A 21,194-nucleotide genomic window follows, 5' to 3' on the forward strand; every position below is an offset into this window, starting at 1 on the left:
GGGGTGCAACAGGGTGTCCTTTTGACAACCTTGCACCTTTGAAATTGCATGCGCAATTTGTGAGTACCTATTGATACTCGCAAATTGCGCATGCAATCTCCCATTCATTCCTATGGGCCTGTAGGCACATAGGAATGAATGAGAAGGCATTCCTTAATTGCGAGTCGCAATTTGCGAGTCGCAATTAAGGAATGTTTGAGAATCTCTAATTGTATGGCGATTCCTACATGCATAGGCTTTTGCAGTTCCTTAATTGCGATTCCTTAATAATCGCAATTAAGGAATCGCAAAAGCCTACATTGATGCATGTGCCTGTACGTCTGTGTCTTCTTAGTTATTTTAGGCACTTATGAGTGTTGAATTTCCTATCCCCAATTTCTTCCCTTGAAATGCACTTACATTTTTCAAGCGATCTCATTAAATAGATAGAATTGAAAAAGGCATAACTATTTTATTATGTATCATTGTACTGTAGCCGAGGTACAGCGATTGATACCTCTCATGAGGCCCCCCAAAGAGTTTTCTGGATGATTGAGTAAGTAACTTTGTAGTAGCCCGACATAACTGGCAGTGTTGGTTTGTATTGACCTGAATGTAGTATGTTTGATGTCAAAGTGAAATTGAAGGTGTGTTCGAACTGAGTTGCAGTTAGTTTGTAGGAGCATTTATGCATGAGAGTGCAATGGAGTTACATAATTTCTTCAATAGATTCCATACTGATGGATCTTAAATAATCCACTGTTTAAGTCCAGAGACAGCTGGAGGTGACAGATCAGCCTAAAAATGAAAATAAAGATGTTTGCCTCCCTAAAGCGACAAGATGGTACTTGGATTCAAATCAAAGCACACATTAATGACTTTGCAGCTCATACACAGCATTGGCTTGCCTAGGGATTTGGTGTATATCGGTCCTCGCAACCTTGGCTATGGTGCACAGACACCCTTCTTTGACTCACACAGAAGAACAAAATTAGAGGGAAACATTGATGGTCACCCCAAATCTTTCACTTTTTCCTGGACCCCTTTTTGTTGGTATTGGGACTCTGTGTCCTAATGTGTAGTGATGTGTGTGTGCAGGCCTTAAAATGTTAGTGGTAACATTTGTTTCACCCAAATGGACAATTTAAGTGTCTTGTAAGACTATTATAGAAGGCTCTACAAATGCACCTATGGCATGGAAGTTAAATGTTATATTAGGGCTTCAGTGTGTATTTACACCACCTTCATATTTGACAAAATATAATGTCTGCCAGGAGCACCACTGTGTTCTAGTTGAGTGTCAGTTTAAATGCACTGCAGTGAAATGTAGAAAGGAAAAGCAACTTTGCCATGTAGGAAAAGCCTGTTTGTCACCCTAGAATGTACCCTGCATGCCTACAGGACAGAGTTCTAATATATGAAAATAGAGTGGCGTAGCAAGGGGGGCGGATTGCCCCTGGCGGCATGAGTTTTGGGGGGCGATGGCCTCCCCCAGCTCTTACCTGCCGCAATGTGGCTGCTGCGGGCCAGCAAACATGGAGACTGCCCCGGGCGGTCTAAGGGCTAGCTATGCCACTGTGAAAATATGGCACACTACATTTTGGGATTAGTGTGCTCTTGCAGTGGACCCCAAAGCTATTTCTCTGTGTAAGCCTCCCTACACTTTCCCCTCAGCAGGCCTAGATGGGATTAATATCTTTATTTCCTATCTCCACTAGAAATATGTTTCAATTGTATTACTTGTTTAGTTTTCGAAATCTGATTTAATGGCGAATTCACGTTTTTGGTAACTTCAGTGACAAAGTAACTAAGTAAAAATGTACTTAAGTCTGTCTGAGCCAAAATAAAGGTAGAAAAACAATTCTTACACCTATCATACCTCCAGAGAGGGAAAACACGTCCTTGGCTCAAAGTTAACACTTCTGGCGCAGAGGACCCTAGCCTGACTCTGATCCCAAGAAGAGCAAATGAGGTTTAACCACTGACAATTTAGCAGAGATTAGCTATCAGCAAAAAGACGGGAACATTTGGCAGGCCAAAAGACTGCTATAGCACTACCTCTTGTGACTTGGAGATGCCAGAGAGGACCCTCACGGACAGAGGCATCTAAATTCCAGGGACTAGAACTGCTCTCCATGGTTCAAGTGGTTGGTCTTGTCTGTGCCTTCTTCAGGGACATAAAGAGAAGAAGGAATACTGACTCTAAGAGACCCCAGCTGACCACAGAGGACTGCACTTTGCAGAAGACATGGCTTGAGAGAGTCCTCATCCCTAGAATCCTGCCTTGAGGAATCAGTAGCTGCAGTACAAATTAAGTGGAGGTCCTGGACATGGTGCTAATGGTAAGAATGAGGTTGCATCCGTTTGTCTCACTCTGAGCTTTTTGCTACACTTAAAATTGGTTAAGCAGGACCTCGTAGTGAAGATACCTGGCCTCGAAGAGTCCTGTCTGGCTATTCTTCCAGTCTTACCTCATTATAGGATTATGACTGCCAAAAAAAGCACTAAATGAGAAGGCAAATTTCTGGCCCTATGCAAAATGTCAAATGTAGCCAAACTGCGAAGCGACCTGGACAGCTACAAAGTCCAAGTGTATTCCACTCAGAGCTTTTGATGTGAAAATGAACAGCTTCTGCAGGACCTCGAAGATGAGAAATCTAAATTGAAGGGTCACTTGGCTTCGGCCTTGGACCATGCCCGACTGCAAGATTTTGACTCCCATTTCAGAAACTAAGTCCAAAGTTAAAAACTTTGATCAGGTAGTCCAGTTTGGTGTATCCAGCACCTGCTCCTTTCTGGACCAGAAATTGCGTCAGTAGCCTGGCCAGCATCAAATACTGCATTTTGCTTGGTGTTTTTTCCTGTTTCTAAATTGGGACACGGAATGTTATTCTTTTGTTGTCTTTACTTCAGAACTGTTGGCAATGCTTGCACTTATCACACACTTCTCTGGGTTTTTCCTGTGGCTTGTGCCACAGCTATCAGGGGTTGAACAGAGAGTCTCTCAGAACTGTGTTTTGATCTGACCGGAGTGGATTTACTAAGTTGGTAGGGGTAACATCCTATTGAATTAATAACCTAATTCCTGACAAGTAGGAACAGCGCAAACATCCTAGGGATTTCAACCAATGCCAAATCAACTAAAGTCACACAATGAGCAGAGCTTGGCATTGTGTGGAGCACTAGCACCAATAAAAACAGACACAGACCAAGAGCAAAAGAATATTGCATAATATTTTCATGCATAATCCATTGAACTTTTGCAAATAATTACACAGTGTTAGAAATTGGGGCCCACATTTACAATTTGTTGGCGTATGGCAGAGCCACAAGCCTTTCTGCTGCGCTTCCCTAAGTCAAAAGAAAAGGGCCAGAATGCATCGTATCTATGAGATATGGTGTGTTCCTGTCCACATTCACTTCATTGCTGGTGCACAATATGGTGCCATGTGCCATTCCAGGAACCCTTGCATCATGGTGCAATGATGTCTGCTTTGAAATCAGATTGTTTTTGTAGGGAAAGGGACAGCTTTCTTCACAAAAACAACCCTTATGCCACCTGGGGGAGGCAGAGGCTTTTGACACATTCCTAGGTTTATAGCATGTTGTAAATCTCTGAATGTGTCACATGCCATGGGTGTTATGTGGGAAAACCCACTGGAACACCTCCCCATCGCAGTGTGAGGCAATGCAGTGACTTGTGCTATGTTGCCTCACACCATATCCACGAGGCCATGAAAAGCAACGCAGGGAGGCTTTCCGTGGCCTCATAGATAAGCCAAGTGCGCTGCTAAAACTTTTAAAAAAATTGATGTTCTGCTGGGCACTGGGCTTCTAAATAAGCCCCAGGGTCTCTAGTTGGCAGAGGTAGCCACCCTGTCCAAGTAGGGACCATAATCCTAGTCAGGGTTAGCTAGATACACACTAAAAGATAACCTGTGCTTACTCTCTGGTAGCTTGGGGAAACAACCATTACAACGCAGTCATCACAATGCACTACATTTACAATGCAGTCATTTCAACGCAACCGCCTTTACATCGCATGCCATTACAATGCAGCCATTACAACGCATGTCACTAAAACGCATGCCATTACAACGCATGTCACTACAACGCATGCCATTAGAACACATTATAAGGTAAGTAATGAGGAATAGTAATTTTTAACCCTACACTATCCAACACTTACCCTACTGTTGCACTCACTGGAGTGGGAATAGTTATTTTTACCCCTACACTATCCAACACTTACCCTACTGTTGCACTCACTGGAGTGGGAATAGTAATTGTACCCCTACACTATCCAACACTTACCCTACTGTTGCACTCACTGGAGTGGGAATAGTAATTTTTACCCCTACACTATCCAACACTTACTCTACTGTTGCCCTAAAAGTATTATGTGTTGTAATGGGATGTGTTGTAATGGGATGCGTTGTAAATTAAGTTTCTAAAAATGTGTAGTGATGGCATGCGTTGTAAAAACATGCATTGTAATGGATGTTGCGATGTAAAAACCGCATTGTAAAGGCATGCGCTGTAAATGTTTGCGCTGTAACATGTCCTATTCGGTAGCCTGGCACAAAGCGGTCAGGCTTATCTAAAGAGACAATGAGTAAAGTATTTGTGCAACACACACTCACAGTAACACACTGAATACACCACAAAAGACTCCACGCATGTTTGGAAAAATAGAGACTGTTTATCTGAGTCAATCAAGAGCAAAACAACAAAAAATCCAATAAGTAGAACTAAAGTTATGAATTTTTATATACTAAACCAAACATAGTGCTTAGAAATCAATAGTGCTAAAAGGTTACTTGAGGTCGCGCTACACCCGGGTAAATCCAAAGTTCAGGCCGACCATAATGGAGGCTAGGTCAGCTACAGGACCCAAACAGGTGCCGCTGATAAAGTACCTTGGATGGAGCAAAGTGTCATAGTCGAGAGTACGATGCATCGGTTCCGAATCACACAGTCAGGTTGATGCGTCGAAGACGAGCCTTGCAGTCGGGACATTGGATCAGCGCTGCATCATCATCGAGCCACAGAGGGATGTCTTTTGATCGGCATTGTATTGACGTTGAAGGGCACTGCGTCGGTTCCAATTGGCGGAGTGGTAATGATGTGTTGATTTTGTTGCAAAACAGCTGCAGAACCCTCCTCTAAGGCACCGGACTGGAGGGGGCATCGCATACCAGGGTAGGACTCACAGATGGCAGAGTCCAGCAGTACCAATAGAGTTGCAAGAAGTATTTTATGACCCTGAGACTTCAGAAAACAGGAGGAAAGCAGGCAAGCCCTTGGAGTCATTCTGGGTTCAAGTGAGATGTGTCCATTCCTTATCTTTATCAGGGCAACTATCGACAGGCAGCAGGGCAGTTCAGCACAGCAGTTAAGCAGTTCCTTAGAGCAGTCAGTCAAACAGAGTGACACTACTTGTAGCACCGCAGTCCTTACTTCTGGAAGAGTTCTTCACAGGTCCAGTAGTGTACTGATTTGGTAGGGTCAGAACTCCAGTAATTATACACAAATGTGCCTTTGAAAATGTGTGGGTGACTTAAAAGCAGCTCCTTGAAGTGCACAGGTCACATTTCATACCAGCCCTGCCTGTCAAGCTATCTGTGGGGGTAAATAGTCCTTGTGTTGGGACAGGACACATCCTATTCAGATGTAAGTGTCAGCTCCCTCTCCCCCTTCCTGCCCAGGAAGGCTATCAGAATGCAGATGAATGCAGATGATTCCTCTGTCATACCCACCTTTCCTGTGTTTTTGGTTATACCTACCCCAGACATATTGGAGACAGGCTGCAGGCACACAGAGCCAATTTCAGAGCAGAGAAATGCCCACCAGTGGCATTTCTAAAATAGTAGTGTTAATTCCAACTCTACCACTAAAGAGGATATATCGTTACCATTCCAAAGATATGAAACATGATTTAGCTACTCCTTTCTAATTAGGAATTACAGGTAAATGTGCTTTAAGGAATCCCCAATGCTAGTCTATGAGAGGAGTAGGCCTCACAGTAGTGAAAAACGAATTTAGCTGTTTCTCAGTACCAGGACTTGTAAAACTTAAAAGTACATGTCCTACCTTCTAGTTACACAGCACCCTGCATTTAGGGCTACCTAGGGCAGGGGCTCACAACGCCCATTGGGCTAAAGAGGATCCAGTACCGGAGTTGTTGGTCATTGCCTGGGCTAGTATCTTGAAAGGTACTTGCCTCAGGAATAACCTAGGCAGTGCAGAGCACTGCTCTGGTAGCCGTATCAGAGAAAGCACTTCATTTTCTTTAACAAGAGAGGTTCAGCATCTGCTGCCTCTGAATGTTTTCTCAGGAAAGGATGGGGGTAGCTGGTGATTCACAACATCCTACAGTGCATACCTCATGATGGGGGTTTTAGCTGTGCAGGGCAATGTTTTTGAGCCTTTGCTATTGTTTTAAAGTATAGCTAATGATTGCCGATCCGCACTGGGATGAGGGAGAGACCATCTGCACCTAAAAGTGATCTCTTCCATATCCCCATCCTAACTGGATGATACCCTTTGAATTTCTAAGAAATCAGGCAGAAAATAACAAATTGTATTGCAAGCAATTGCATTTATATATATAGCACTTATTTCAAATGAGGAGCAGTAGCAAGCACTATAAACACAATACAGGGGAGAACTTGTTTTCTTTTTAAATGGGTTTCCAGAAATCGACACTTTGGCAGAAATTGGCAGAAACTGGTAAATTGTATTGTATGCACTGGCATTTATACATTGCACTTATTGCACATGAGAAGTGGTGGGAAGCACTATATAAGTGCAACAGAGATATATGTTTGTTTCTTTTTAAATGGGTTTGCAGTGGTCAGTCTCCACCAGACAGTCATGACTTTTCTATTAAAAGCATCACATCTTCCATTCTGTTGGGGTGGATGGGGATTATAGTTTGTCTTCTAAAAGATCAAAGTAGTGGCAAAAAAATTAGAACCTGCAAAGTGGTTTTGGCTAATAGGGTTATGGGCATTACTTTTCTTCAGTGATTAATGGAGGATGGCAGCAGCTCTTATTAAAAGGGCCATTGAAGTTATGTGACAGGAAATTACCAAAGTTTGACTAAATTATTCGGCAAGAATAGGGATACTATGCGGTGTAATGTGGCAAATTTTGTGATAGTATTATTTTATTATTTTGTATTCATCTGGGTCAAGGTTTGATTTAATTGGTACTAGTTTAGCACCCAAATAGAGGAAAAAGCAACTAATGGTGGCCAGTCAACCTTTGCTTAAGACTTTCCACTGTACATCAACACATGTTGCTGCATCATCAGCAACTTATCCTTTCGAGCTGGAAAACATATGTTTCTGCTAAAATCTGCAATATGTGTCAAATGCAAATCCATATTGATGCACCAAAGGCTGGGACCACATAATTCCAATGGCACTACTAATTAGTGGGGACAGGGTCTTTTTAAATAAATGGTCCAGCAGGCAGCAGACCAGATCCTCTGAGAAAAATATACCTGACGTCCTGTTTTATCTCAGAAGGAAGGTGATGTTGCTTGTGAGTCTGGCATGCAGTATTGGCTTTGGGGTGATGACTTGATAAGAACATAATTTCACACAGTTACTCTAACAGTCAATAGTCAGGCAATGATGCAGAGCAGTCTGTCACTCGCTCCTCTGCCTCATACTGGCTCTGTTGCTAAGTTTGGCTAGAGCAAGATATGCCCGCCACAGATTAGACACAAATGTGGGGTGCACTACTCCCTATGCCTTTGACGATGACTACTGGGTGCTAACCTCTCACAGCCTACTTCACAGAAGGCCCTTTTGTGCTTGCCGCCTACTGCATTTAGTGGACAGACACATAATAGACTAAAGATGCTGATCAGCTTTGCGCCTCAGTGCATGGACAGAACCTGGTTCTGTACCTACTGAAGCTTTCTGCTTTAGCAGCATGGTATGCCCCAGACAGCTCAGCAATGTGTGGGGTCTACCTCTTGGTCATTTTTCCCATCTCTGCAAGTGATAGATTTTACTTAGGAAACCTTGGGATGAAGGGAGAAAGAGGACTGAGACACAAATATATTTTAAAGGCTCACTTGAAATGCAGATTGGCTTCTCAGCCTTGTTACTGTTCCTCAAGTTACTGTTTTTGCAATCAGCTGCTGTCTGCTTCACCTTCTACAACTCCATGGCAATTTCAAACCAGCAGGTGTCGTCGGACGGGTTAACACACCTGCTGCTGTGACTCAGTCCAGGTAGCTTGCCTTTTTAATGTCAGAATGAAGAGTGGATTTTAAAGGTCAAGCTTGGTGCCAAGAAATACAAATTTGAAACTTTACACATTTATTAATTGCCTTTTGCTTCTCTGCCCAAGCCTACCTTTTTTTCTTCCCATGTGCTGCAGTGTGTTTTGACTGCTATTACATCATCTATAGGCTGTCACCTCAGCCTTAGCACTGTTCATCCTACCCTCTATCCCTGTAGTCACTCTACTCTCTCCCCTTGCTGCTCCCTCCTCTCCTGCTCTTGCATCTCCCTTTTTAATTTTACTCTATCTGCTACATTCCAATCCTTACCTTTCTCCTCTTTTGTCCTCTTTTTAATTCACCATTGTCTCCATCCTATTGCCTCTACTTCCCTGCTCTTTATAAATGTCCTCACTACAAATGTAGGCCAAAAAGAATATTAAATTGACCAAACAAAATGACTGTCAAGATGGCATTCACAATAACACATGGATGGTGAAGAAGGCGGAGTAGGAAGAGAGTGTTCAGAAGAGAGTGGAATAAAAGAATAGGTAAAAATAGATGAGAGGTTCAACTGCAGTGCAAACCATCACATGTCTGGTGTGTTGCTGCACAACACACCAATCAAAGTGTTAGGACTGCTTGGGTTTGAAAAACACATTTATTAAGATGAGGAACCTAACTCTAAAGTTGATTACTTATCTCAAGATTGGCATAAACATCTAGTAGACATAAATGAGTTCCTGCTCTGATAAAATGAGTTTCTCCAAATTTGGAAAGAGTGAGATCCTGTCATAAACATATCCCATTTTCTTGTATTGCTCAGCTGGAATGCAGACTCAGCTGAGTCCCTGCATTTATAGTGCTGAACCCCTGTCCAGATAGAGCAAAGCCCAAGCACAGATGGAGCAGAGGTCATATAAATATACTTTTGAGCTCATTTACAGACAGTTGATTTCTTGCTCTGAACTAGAGCTTATACCCTGGTATACATAGAGAGCCAATTCATAGGCCGAGTTGAATCTATGATAGAAAGTGAGGAGAAGGTGGGAACGAGGATCAGAGTGAGAGAGAGGGTATTGACAGAAGAAATTGTGGAGTGAGATAGGGACAAGAGGTAAGGAATAGTGAAAATGAAGAAACCAAAAGTTTGCAATAACATGGAGGGAGAAGAGAAGAAAGGAATGAGAGGCGAATGTGACTGAGATATCAAAGAAAAGAGGTGTGAAATGGGAGATGGCAGAGTGAGTGATGTGTGAACAAGCAGCACAACAATGACGCTAAGGAAAATTATACAGTGCATTTCAACAATTCCTTTAGCTCCCTTCCTCATCAGAAATCTGGATGTCACCTTGTCAGTGGGTGATGCCAGTGCTGGCAGTGGATGCCGCAGGAACCAATCTCCAACGTATTTTTGAACACCATCGCCTTGACACCTGGGCATCTGGGTTTGAATCCAGAATGGCACTTGACTGAAAATGGTGCAGTTCTGGGGAAATCACTTAATTTCACTGTGCCTAAAATTTACACTTGTGAGATGCTGGGGCAAATGTGTGTAATTCAAAGATAGGAGCCCCTACCTAATATCACTTCCCATAATGTATACTGCTCTGGTGCTAACCAGCGAGGTCAGTGCAATATAAATTCAACTAATACTTGTTTTTACATTTGTGAATAGGTGTTCCACTTATTCCACTTTGTAAATGCCCCTACCTTTGAGCTGTTGGTGGCCCATCATCATTTTGTGATAGGCAGATATAAGCTCCCCATAATTGTATTAATCCCAGTACAAGCACCACATCATTAATCGGGTTCATATAAGTTTACTTCTGTGCTTATTGGGAGATCCTCCAACAAAAATCTCATTCCTTGGAAGCATTAGTTTATTATGTGGCTTATGTTGCTTTTAGTAATGAAGACACCTTTCCAAGAAGGCTTTGCTGTTTTTATTTCTGTGTGTCAGACATGAAGACCAGACACAGGACTCACTTGGTAACATTCTTGCAGACATCTGATACTCTTGAAGCTCCAGCGGTGCTAAATGTCTCAGGGGTAAGCAGGGGAAAAACCAATAGAAAAAACAGACATCCATAAATGTTGTTTTCTTGTGTTAGCACACGAAAGGCAAACCTGTTGAATTTGCTAATGTGTGTTCTCATACTGGCTCTGAGGAGGCCTAAGCCCCATTGCCTCAAGTGGTCGCTCCACCACCATGGCTTGAACTACAGGTCCCCGGCCCCCCCCTGAATTTCAAGCCTAGTTGCCCCTGACCTAGGGCCTACCTCAGTGCTGCAGGCCCACTAGTTACATTTAGATTACAGGCCCTGGGTATATGATATACCACTTTACAAGGGAGTTATAGGTACCCTAAAAATGCCAATCAGGTATACACCAATGTCACGTGTTTAGGGGAGAAGCACTTTAGCACTCCTTGGCAGTGGTAAAGGGATAAAGGGATCAGAGCCTTAAGACCAACAAAAAGATAATACAAAGCGTGGAGGTAATCAGTCCAAAAGTTGGGGGAAGGCCACCCTAGGGATGACAGGCTTAACACACACATTACATGATTGATCAATGGACGTTCTATGCAAAGACATTTCTACTGGAGGGCCTGCCTCGCACACACATCTGGTGTAAGACATTGCTTGCGGCTTTTCACCATGGCACAATGCTAAATCATGATTAAGGAAAAGCACAACAGGATAATTAGAATTTATGTGGCAGATGACCTTTGTAAACACATTACTGACACATTTGTTGTTGTTTGTGCAACTCAAAGCTGAACATTGTTTTTGCACAGTGTTGTGTGATTCTTGTTGCATCCTCTCCTTAGTCTTCCAGCTGCAAACATTCTATAATATCACTTCAACCCCAAGCTTTCTGCATGCTGTGCCAATGGACGGAATGTGGGATTCAAAGTCACCTAAAATTGCATCATTCGCTTGGTTGGTTCCACCCTGAAGTGCAAGGGAAGTAAAAACCCTTTTCACTTCTACTCTTCGTCTAATCAAGCAAGCTGGAAAAAAATAAGCGAGTCTGAGGTTCTTAAGCCCACACTTTTCCAGGCGTATTTTTATTTCTGGCTGTAGTCGTGGAGATTTTCTACAGGTTTATTGTTATACGACAAGACAAGTATATTTGCACACTTTTTCACACTTTTGTTCAGCAAGTGAAAACATTTTGCTTACGGGGGAAACCGCCCCATACTATCTAGAAATGTGTGTGCTAGGCTAGGGGCTTTATATAACTGCACATGTATTCCAACATATGTCTTTATTAACGCTCCAACATTTTTTATACAACATTGAGGTGACCACGGGGCATAATATCAAGACAGGCGATAAAATTATCGCCGCTTTAGCTGCAGAAAACTGCCGCTAAAACGGCGATAATGGGCTTGATAATATGCCCTATAGAATTCCAATTGAAGCCCATGTTGGATGTGAAGGACATCTAACCTGAGCTTCAATTGGAATTCCATAGAGCATATTATCAAGCCCATTATCGCCGTCTTATCGGCAGTTTTCTGCAGCTAAAGCGGTGATAATTTTTTCGCCTGTTTTGATAATATGCCCCTAATTACGGTGATAAAGTATACTCATTTTGCATTTTTTTTAAACGGAATAGGTAGGCAAACTGAAAAATCGACCAATTAAAAGAATGGGGCAGAAATAAGGGGTATTGCACTACAGCATAAATGTTCCCACTGCAACGAAGGACGGAAAAGTACTGCTTTCCTTTTTTTGCAGTTTCTCTAGTTTCGGTGAATTTCCTTTTGCTGAAAGACAGAGAGCAGAACTTTCATCAACGGGAAAAAGAGATGACCTGATCAAGAGAAGCTGGGAAAAAGTGATGACCTGATCAAGAGAAGCTGGGAAAAGAGATGACCTGATCAAGAGAAGCTGGGTAAAAGAGATGACCTGATCAAGAGAAGCTGGGAAAAAGAGATGACCTGATCAAGAGAAGCTGGGAAAAAGAGATGACCTGATCAAGAGAAGCTTGGAAAAAGAGATGACCTGATCAAGAGAAGCTGGGAAAAATAGATGACCTGATCAAGAGAAGCTGGGAAAAAGAGATGACCTGATCAAGAGAAGCTTGGAAAAAGTGATGACCTGATCAAGAGAAGCTGGGAAAAAGAGATGACCTGATCAAGAGAAGCTGGGAAAAAGAGATGACCTGATCAAGAGAAGCTGGGAAAAAGAGATGACCTGATCAAGAGAAGCTTGGAAAAAGAGATGACCTGATCAAGAGAAGCTGGGAAAAATAGATGACCTGATCAAGATGACCTGATCAAGAGAAGCTGGGAAAAATAGATGACCTGATCAAGAGAAGCTGGGAAAAAGAGATGACCTGATCAAGAGAAGCTGGGAAAAAGAGATGACCTGATCAAGAGAAGCTGGGAAAAAGAGATGACCTGATCAAGAGAAGCTCCGGTAAAAGCGGCAATACACAACTGTCTGCTAACTGCAGTCCTATCTGTGCTGTTGGGCTGTGGGGAGTTTGAATGGAAACTGCGCCTCTATTGAGGTCATTTGGAGGGCATCGTAATTCTTTGTGAAGGGCATCATTACCTGACTTTGCTCAATGACACAATGTAGAAATCATTTTGCTCAGCCAGATGTGCTGTAAGAAATTTCTGTGTGAGGGCACTGCTATTAATGTTACATCACTGACGTAATACAGTGTGTAAAACATGCAAGTGTTTCACAAACACCAGATATAGCACAGGTTGGGGACCGGCCCGAGAGCTACCCAACTAACCCTCCCCTCCCACCCCAACTGTGAATTCTTTGGAGGGTGACAAAGGCACGCAGACACTACGACTGCGTTACAGAATATAAAATTCTCCAGCCGTATCTAATAAATTCTTCAGAAACACAACATTTACAACATAATAATTTGATTACCTACAAAGACTTTTCAATTGATATTTACAATAAGTACATCAAGACACCTTTATTTGGGAGAACTAATACATGTCAGTTCCTATCAACAGTTCCTCAAAGGAGTCATGGCTGGTCACAACCCAGGCACCTTGGCATTGACTATTGCAAATGATTCAGGACTGTGGTCCCCCATACCGCAAGTTGCATATCACAAGGCCAATTTACCTGCTCCCTCAAGATAGAGGGAGCGTGGGACAGCATGACAACTGAGCCCCCAACATAACCTTGCCAGAGCCAACCTAAGAAGGGATCCCCCCCTGGCAGCCAATGGGGATGGGCCTGGGTAACCAGGCCATACCTTGGACCCCTGGCGCAGATGCCATCACCGACATCCTCCGGGGCCATGTAATGGAGTACCGTAAGAGGCTAGGGACAGTCACTCTAGCGGGAATCCCAACCCTTACGGCAACTCCTGGGTTCTTAAGCCAAAGGCTTCCTAATTCAGAATTCGCCTGCCATTCAATTACTAATGCCAAGGTTGTCCACCTGTTTTGTGACCAAAACATGACTCCTTCCCCGCCACAATAAAAAAGATGCTGCCTTAAGGGAATGGGAGGGTGGGAGAAATAAGGCGTCATCACTGCCGGAGTTCCTTGGAGCAGCAGGTAAAGGGTGGCAAGGTCCTGGGAGCGAGACACCGTCACACGATCATCATGGAGGGGGGCAGCCAGGCGAGGAAACAGGTAATCAGGTGGGGATGCACTCTTCTTCTTATCCTCGCCCAGCCGCCACCCTCCCCCCCCCCCCCCCCCGCCCCCCCCCCCGGCCAGCCCACTGGCCAATCGTAGGCCAACCCGCGAAAATTGTAAATTTCGGTGCCACCATCGGCGGCGTCTGGGTCCCATCCGAACTGGCCCACACCTGTCTTGGGGGCCCGCCATCAGTCAGCATTGCCCCCTGGGGCCAATTGCGTTGCTCCCATTCTGCAGGAGAAGGGTAAAGGTGCAGTATGTAGCCAGTGGTGCATTTTGGAGTACACTGTTGCAAATATATTAATAAAGCAAAGTGTGGTAGCAATCTGGTCTTGACAGGCAGCACATTTTCTAATGAAATGGCAACAAAATTCAGACTGACATGGAGTTTTACTGATAAAACTATATAGTGCAGAAGCAATAATGTATGGAAATAGAGTTTCAGCGAATATTTATCATTTGCAAATCCCCAAATAAAGTGTCTTGATTTGTTGTGATCCTATAAAAATATTTGATTGCATCACAATTCAACATTTCCAAACAAGTGCTTCATTTGTGCTTGTCTGACTGGTGATATATTTTAAAATACTTGTTCACTTACAGGTATTTAATTGTTATGGTGCGCTGGAAAAAAACAGGCATACTACAGCGTTTTCTTCAACTCTCAGATTGTCAGAAAGATCACTTTACAAAATCCTCTACCTTTGTAGTCAGAAAAAAAGAAGTAAACACCAACTCCAAGGTAAAATAATAAGTAGCAATTTATCAGAAGACACCCTGACATTTGACCTCTGTCCTTGAATGCACAGCAAATGGGGAAATTTAAAGGCATCTTTATTGCTAATTCACCTTTCAAATTCTGGCATGGTTATTTTGGGGGGTGTTACAGCACCCCGCACCTCTAGTTTAGAGGTACTTCAGTGCAATACAAAAAGCCATTAAAGTGGAGCAGCATGTCTCTATTAAACAATAGTCTGATCAGCAGGGTAAATGTCTTTTGGAGTCTAGACAACATCCAGTACTCTCATACTGCTGAAAAGTTCTTATACAGTTGATATGTTTGTTTTACGGAATGCTATTGTTAGACCTGGCATCCTAGGCGTGGTTTCCCTGACTTCTTGTCTCCTGACCTCCTCTTTTGTTGGCCTCATTTTTGCTGGTGTTAGGACTCTGGCACTTTACCAATGCTAACCAGTGCCAAAGTGCATGTGCTTTGTACTCAAAGCATGGTTGCATTGGATTTTCCACAATTGGCTTATTTAATTTACTTATAAGTCCCTAATATAGTACACTATATGTGTCCAGGGCCTGTAACTGAAATGCTACTAATGGGCCTGCAGCACTCATTGTGCCACCCACTCAGTATTCCTTTAAACATGGCTTAGACCTGCCACTGCAGAGCCCGTGTGTGCAATTTAAACTGTCATCTCGACCTGGCAAGTAGCATTTTGACCAGGCAAGCTAACCTACTTGCCAGGGCCAAACCTAGCCTTTTATTACATATACGTCACCCATCCTTGCCTAGACAGCCCTATGGGCAGGGTGAAGTGTATTTAAAAGGTAGGACATGTACTTTTATGTTTAAAACGTTTTTATTGAGACAAAACAAACCATGGGGGAGGGGGACAGGAGGCAGGATACGTGGAATACAGTCAAAGAAGAAGGGATGCATCTCCAGAGGGTTGGCAATAGGTGAAGCGTTGGCTCAGAGGGAAGAACACAGTAAATGAACGCTAGAATTACAAGCTGTGGAATCCCACGCGCGTATCCGACCCCCAAAAGCAGAGCAATAAAACCCCCCCAATCAACCCCTCAACAGAACACAGTCCCCCCCCTCCCATCCCCCATCCTCCCAGTACAAAAACAACAACACTCCCCCCTCCCCCCGTCCTATGGTCCCGCAGCAAAGTAGCCCTAACCAGGAAGCCCCGCACCCCCCCCCCCCCCCCGGGGGTCCCCATCTCACATGTAAGCTAGTCCGCCGGGGTCGCCGGCGGCCGCAGCCTGAGAAGCCTAAGATACCTCGGGCAGGTGAGCTCCCGGAATTCAGTGGACAGCAGCGCTAGAAAGGGTTGCCATAGCTCCTCAAATTGGTCTATCTCCCCCGCAACCGTAAGCGACAGCTTCTCCATCCCCAGCACATGCCAGAGTCTGTGCAACCAACCGGTGATGGAGGGGGCGGTGGATGTGCGCCAGTGGATCAGAATGTTCTGAACCGCAGACCCCAGCGCTATCGCAATCTGCCTACCCCTGCGGGACTTCAGTGGGTACATTAGGTCATTGGGGAGGCCCAGCAGGACATACGCCGGGAGGCGCGGCAGCTCTATGCCAAAGTGCTCATCCACCTCGTCCAGAACTTCCTTCCAGTAGGCGGTCAGCACTGGGCAATCCCATAGGATGTGTGTAAGGGTACCTTCCTGCCCGCAGCTCCGCCAGCACCCCTTGTCAGTGTGTCTATGCATTTCATACAGTCTCTCCGGGGTGTAGTACCAGTATGTGGACACTTTAGTGAAGGTTTCCGTGAGGCCCGTGTGGTATGCAGAGTGCCGCGCCCGATACGCAATTTTGTCCCATTCCTTGTGGCTGAGTGTCCTACCCAATTCCCTGTGCCAACGCTCCCTCCCCGGATTGTAGTAGTGAAACGGCGGGGGTTGTAGGTGTTTGTACAGATCAGTGATCAGTTTAGCGTCGGAGGTCCGAGTAGCCAACCACCGCTCATACGGTGTAATTGGACGGGCAGCGGCGGCACGCACCTGAGGCTGGAGGGCCCAATGCCGAACTTGCATGTAGCGCAATCTGTCCAGCTCCGTCAGGCCGAACTCCTGGCGGAGTTGCTGAAAAGGAACCACTCCTCCCGGGCCATAGATCTGGAAGAGTGCCCTGCAGCCCGCCTGCACCCAGTGGGAGAAAACCCCCGGCTCCATCCCAGGGGAGAAGTCCGGGTTGCCCGCAATGGGCGTGAGCGGCGAAGGGAAGGTGGTAAGGCCCCGGGCCTCACAGACCGCGTCCCACACACGCAGGGGGACCCGCGTAACAAAGGAAGCGTAAAGATTAGCGGGGCGGTGCGCGCGGCGCAGGAATGGAACCTCTTGTAAGGTGCGGCCCGCCACTGCCTGGTCTTGGAAGAGCCAATGTTTGTCGGACTCCCACCTGCTCCACTCCACCAGATAGCGGAGCTGTGCCGCCTGAAAGTACTTACGGAGGTCCGGAATGCCGAGACCCCCCGCTTCCGGAGCAAGCGTGGAGAGGACCCTCTTCATGCGTGGCCTGCGGCCCTGCCAGACAAAGCGGGAGATGTCAGCCTGCATGTGTCGTATCCAGCCCACCGGGGGTTGGAGTGGAAGGGCCCGGAAAAGATATAGTATCTGGGGCAGCACCGTCATTTTGACCGCCGCGATTCGCCCCAGCCAGGACAGCAGGCCCTTGTTCCAGCGGCCAAGCTCGTCCTTGATCTTCCCGCTGAGGGAGGCATAATTGGCCGTAACCATCTCCGACAGTGTAGGCGCCAGCAGAATCCCCAGATACGGCACCGTGGACGAGGACCACTGCATGGGGAAGAGCCGTTGAAGATCCCTCCTGGTTTCCGCAGCCAGGGACACGTCCAGAGCCATCGACTTGCTCATATTCATTTTGAAGCCGGCCACCCCCGCGAAGGCGTCCAACTCTCGGAGGCAAGTAGGCAGCGACCTCCTAGGGTCGTCCAAAGTCAGTAGGACATCGTCCGCATAGAGACTGACGGTGTGGACGTACTGGCCCATCCGGACCCCGACAGCATCCGGATTGTCACGAATCCTCTGAGCAAACGGCTCCATGTAGAGGGCAAACAGGAGCGGCGAGAGAGGGCAGCCCTGCCGCGTGCCGCGCTCGATGGCAAAGCTACCAGAGCTACACCCGTTTACCCGCACCGACGCTGAAGGATGCTTATAGCAATTAAATACCATGGTGCGGAACTTATCGCCGATTCCCAGTTTCTTAAGGACCCGCTCAAGATACGGCCAGTGAACTCTGTCGAAGGCCTTCTCTGCATCAACGGACAACAACATCCGCTCCCCCGAGATCCTTGAGGCCTTCTCCAGAACATGTGTCACCCTCTTGGTGTTGTCAACCGTCTGTCTACCGGGCACAAAACCAGCCTGGTCCGCCTCCACCAGGTCGGGGAGGTGTGGACCCAGCCTGGCTGCGAGAATCCCCGTGTACACCTTGAGGTCGACATTTAGGAGAGAGATGGGCCGGTATGAGCCGCAAAGGGCCCGGTCCTTCCCAGGCTTCGGGATTACCGCGACCGTCGCCCTCAGGAGATCCGGAGGGATGGCTCCCGGTGCGGAGAAAGAGTTAAACAGCCGCGTAAGGACAGGGGCCACGGCCGTGCAAAAAGTCTTGTAGAATAGCGACGTGAACCCGTCCGGGCCCGGGGCCTTGCCATGTTTCAGCCGCGCAATAGCTGAAATCACTTCCTCCACATGGATGTCCCGCTCCAGGTGGTCAGCCTGAGCCGGGTCCAGTACCGGGAGGGTCACCGACTCCAAATAGCTATCGGTCTCCCGTGGCGGGGAGGGCTCCTCAGCATACAGCGCCTCGTAGAAGCCGCGGAAAGACTCCGCTACCTCCGCGTCCCCGGAAACAACCCCCCCGTCCGCGCCCACCAATTCTTTCACGACGCTGCGCTGTTGCGCGACCCGGAGCCGGTGTGCTAGGAGCTTGCCACATCTGTCCCCCCCAGTGTAGTAGGCATGTTTCAAACGTAAGGCGGCGTACTCCGCCCTATCAAGATCCAGAGCCGAGAGGAGCTTCCTCGCTGCCTTCAACTGCCTCCAGACCCTCGGCGCTCCCGTACGGCGGTGGACCTGCTCAAGCTCCCGAACTTGAGCCGTCAACTCATCCCTCTTCAGTTGTCGCTCCTTATTCTCGGCTGCAGAGATAGAGATGAATTCCCCCCGTAGGACGGCCTTCAATGCCGCCCACTGTGTCGCCTGCGAGGTGTCAGTGTTGCTATTGTGAGTGAGATAGTCCTGTATGACCTCCCCGATGCGTTGCACCACCGATTTTTTGTGTAGAAGTGTGTCCCGGAGGCGCCACACCCCCCGAGAGGGGGAGGCCGCCGGCCACTGGAAAACGCCGATAACTGGAGAGTGGTCAGACAGGGTCAGGACCCCGATGTCCGCCGCCGTGGCAGCGGCACGCATCGGTCCACTCACCAGGAGGTAGTCCAGCCGTGAGTAAGTGCGGTGTGCGTGCGAGAAGAAAGAGTAGTCCCTATCCGTGGGGTGCAGGGAGCGCCAGAGATCATGCAAGTCCATGTCCGCAATCCGGGCCTTCCCAGCCTGGGACAGCTCCCCCGTCTGCGGGAAGCGCTGCGCCGATCTGTCCATCCCAGAGTCAAAGACAATGTTGAGGTCTCCGCCCAAGATAACGTGTCGGTCCGGGGAAGCAGTGACATCCACCAGCGCGGAGTCTAGGAAGCGCTCCTGGTGCTCGTTTGGGCTATAAACGGAGCCAACCGTAAATGCTATGCCTCCCAGGCTCATGCGATACGCAAGGAGCCTCCCCTTCTGTTCAGCACACTTATGCAACACCTCCCCCCGAAAGGAGCTCGCTAGGAGAATGGCTACCCCTGCCGTCTTGTTCGCTGCCGAGGAAAAGAACTGGGTGGGGAACTTAGCAGAGCGCATCCTGTGGCAGTCTCGGGGCAATAAGTGTGTCTCCTGCAAAAGGCAAATGTCCGCCTGCGTCCCCTCCAGCAACGACAGGATCGCCCTGCGCTTCACCGGGTTATTCAGACCCTGAACATTAAGGGTCACTACCTTTAGGCCCGGCATTCCTCGCAGGGATCGGGAGCGCCATGCAATGGGTAGGGAATCAGCGGGTGGGGCGCGCGGGGCCGCAGCGCGGGACAAGCCAAGACAAAGCGGGCAAAGACAACATCGGACGGGACCTTCCCAACCCCAAAACAACCCCCTCCCCCACCCAAAACACAACCTTGGCAACTAGCCATCCCCAAACTCAAACACCCCATAGTCTCAGTCAAGCCCCAAAACGGGCAAGTCCGTAGAAAATAGCAAAGTGGACGTCCAGCCACTCACCTCCGCTCGCTCCCCCCCAACCCCCCCGCCCCGTGCCAAGCATGTTAAGAAGCTAAAGACATCTCCCCCCGGAGTGTATGTTAGGCCGTCAAGGCCACGCTAGAGGAGCCGATCGAGTCCCCGGCCGCCGCCCTCAGGGCGTCTGCCATGTCCGCCCTAATGGTAGGGGAGTCCGGGCGCCCTGCACTGGTCGCTGAGCGCCGCCTCGATGACCTCCGCCGATTCCGTCCCTCCGAGGACCTCCACGACGGCGTAGCTCCCTCTTCCTCCGCTGCCGTGAGCCCCAGGACACCACAAATGTCTTGCAAGGAGCGTAGCTGATGCAATACCCCGTTCCACCGAAAAATCAAGCGGAAGGGGTGACCCCAAGAGTACGGCGTCTCATGCTCGCGCAAAAAGTCAGTGGCAATCCTAAAGGACCTGCGTTTCTGTAGAGTGATGGCAGAGAGGTCCTGGTACAGCGCCACCGGCCGATCCCGAAAGGTCAGGGGCTGTTTCCTGCGGGCTTCAGCCATGATACGCTCCTTTAGTGGAAAGTCGGGCAGGAAGGCCAGAATGTCCGGTGGGGGTGCCGATGGCTGGCGCTGGCGGCCAACCCTATGCGCCCTGTCGATGCTGATGGGAAAGTCCGCGGCCTCCCCCAGGATTTCTCGGAACAGGGCCCGCAGATAGCCCCCCAGATCGGACCCCTCATCCGCAGGCGGCACGCCACGCACTCGGATGTTGTTCCTCCGAGATCTGTTCTCGAGGTCCTCAGAGTGGGCCTGGAGCTCCACACACTGTTCCCGGAGGCGAAGAACGTCCTGCTGGAGGTGGACTATCTCCTCCGCTCGCTGTTGGCCCTCCGTCTCCACCGCCTCCACACGCTCACCTAGGCCCTCCACCTCTCTGCGCACTTCTCGGACCTCGCTGGCCACCTCCCGCTTCAGTGTCTGGAAGTCCTCCCTGAGGGAGCTAAACAGTTCCTCCATGAAGGCCCTCGTGACGGGTGGCTCCCCTCCAGTCACATCCGCCGGAGCCCGGGAGGGCCCCGGCGAGGGCTGTGTCCTGTCCCGCAAGTGCTGGGCCCTGCCAAGCATGTCCGGCAGAGTACGGTCCCCTTTCTTCGGGCCTCCTTTCCCAGCCATCGTCCGCTCCGCAGTCGGGCCCCGATCCAGGCGCCCCAGAGATGCTCAGCCGCTGGCAAGCACTCGGGCCGGGGGATCCCCCACAAGTGAGGTCGCTGCGTCACAGGTGACAAAATGGCGGCCGAGCC

The sequence above is a fragment of the Triturus cristatus genome, chromosome 11 (assembly GCF_964204655.1).
Source record: "Triturus cristatus chromosome 11, aTriCri1.1, whole genome shotgun sequence".
In the NCBI taxonomy this organism is placed as follows: Eukaryota; Metazoa; Chordata; class Amphibia; order Caudata; family Salamandridae; genus Triturus; species Triturus cristatus.